We start from the raw sequence: 1,825 nt of genomic DNA on the forward strand, positions 1-1,825 counted from the left end.
GGCGCTTTGTTTCACTTTTACAACTTTTAAATTAATAATTGTTCTTTCTTTTCTTGGGATCTCCGCTTATCTTCTTCTTGTCAGATGGATTCACACACTGACACTGTGTGTGAGTGATGTTTGACTGACTACTAGTCGCTTCAATGGAATGGAACTCACAAGGCGGAGAGAGGGAGGGAGGGTGGGTGGAGCGATGGCACGCATCCACGCGCACGCACGCGCGCGCGCGCACACACATGCACACGCACACACACACACACACACACACACACACACACACACACACACACACACACACACACACACACACACACACACACACACACACCAACATTTCAAAATAAAAGCTCCCCTATAGAGCAGTGGTCCTCATTAACTTCTCAAACTTCTATTCAAGGGGAACAAGGAGGAGGAGGAGGAGGACCCCCACGCCACATTAATATGTATTTGGTCGAGGAGGACCCCCATCTGAAATTATGCCAGGGATCCCAATACAACATCTTGTTTAAAGAAGAAAAAAAAAGAATATATATATAGGCCTATATATATATATATATATATATATATATATCCTTCCAAATGTTTTCCAAAAGAAGGTAAAATAGGACAATAGCAGATCTACAAGCCCACAACAAAGCATTGCGACACACACGGTGAGCTTGAAGATCAGAGTGGACTGACAGCTATGCTCTGGTTCTCAACCTTTTCAGGCCGTGACCCCAAAAATAATCATATTTTAACTGGAGACCCCCCACCCTGAGAAGCACTAAAGAGTTGAGTCATTACATTTTGGATAACACGGTTCTATTGTGAAAATAGCAGATCTACATGCTCACAATGCCTCGCAACGCAATTTTTGCCTCTAATATTTGACAATTTGGCCAATGTTTAATTTGTCATTTTAGAGGTATTAAAAAGTCCTTGAATTATCACTTTAGAAATGTGCAGATACCCTCTATACACTTAAACTTTATGTTGGTGTTTGTTGAGTGAAAAAAACAATGTTGCACAAGTTAATCATCTGGGGACCCCCCAAAATAAATTTCAGGTTGAGAACCACTGCCCTACAGGCCTAACAGTGGGAACCCCGCTTTGACAACCTCCGCCAAATGACAGTAAAACCATGAATAAACAGTGACGCGCTCACGTAGAAACATGACCGAAACTCGCACGTACACGCACGCACACACACACACACAAAACTGTGTGGAATGCTACTTGTGTCATAGGCAGCACTCAGCAGAATTTTGTTCGTGTTACATCTTGTCAGAGAGCAGTGTGTTGCCTAATAATTATGATAATTACCAAGTTGCTAAATGTGTGATGTGTCACATAGGATAGGCTAGGGGTCACGGGTCTGGGGGCTTCAACGAGGGCCTGGGACCCATAGGGGTCCTTAGAGTTACTGGGGGGGAGTTACTTGAGTAAAAGTACAAAAGTATTGGCACAATAATCTAGCTAAAGTACCAAAAGTAAAATAAATGTTTGAAAATAGCAGTCGCGATGCGATGCGTTATATGAGCTTGTAGATCGGCTATTTTCAAATAGCCTAGGTATAAAATAGGGCTAAAGTGGATTAATGTATATTTTATAATATAATCATTTATATCTGCAAAGTAACTAGTAACTAAAGTTTTCAAATAATGTAGTGGATTAAAAGTACAATATTTGATCTGAGATTTAAAGGAGTAGAAGAAAAAGTACAGAAATTGGAACTACCAGTACTCAAGTAAAGTACAAATACCTCAAAACTGTACTCAAGTACAGTACTTACTGTAAGTAAATGTACTTAGTTACTTTACACCACAGCTGAGAACTGTAAATT

The sequence above is a fragment of the Nannobrachium achirus genome (assembly GCF_963921795.1).
Source record: "Nannobrachium achirus genome assembly, chromosome: 6".
Lineage (NCBI taxonomy): Eukaryota > Metazoa > Chordata > Actinopteri > Myctophiformes > Myctophidae > Nannobrachium > Nannobrachium achirus.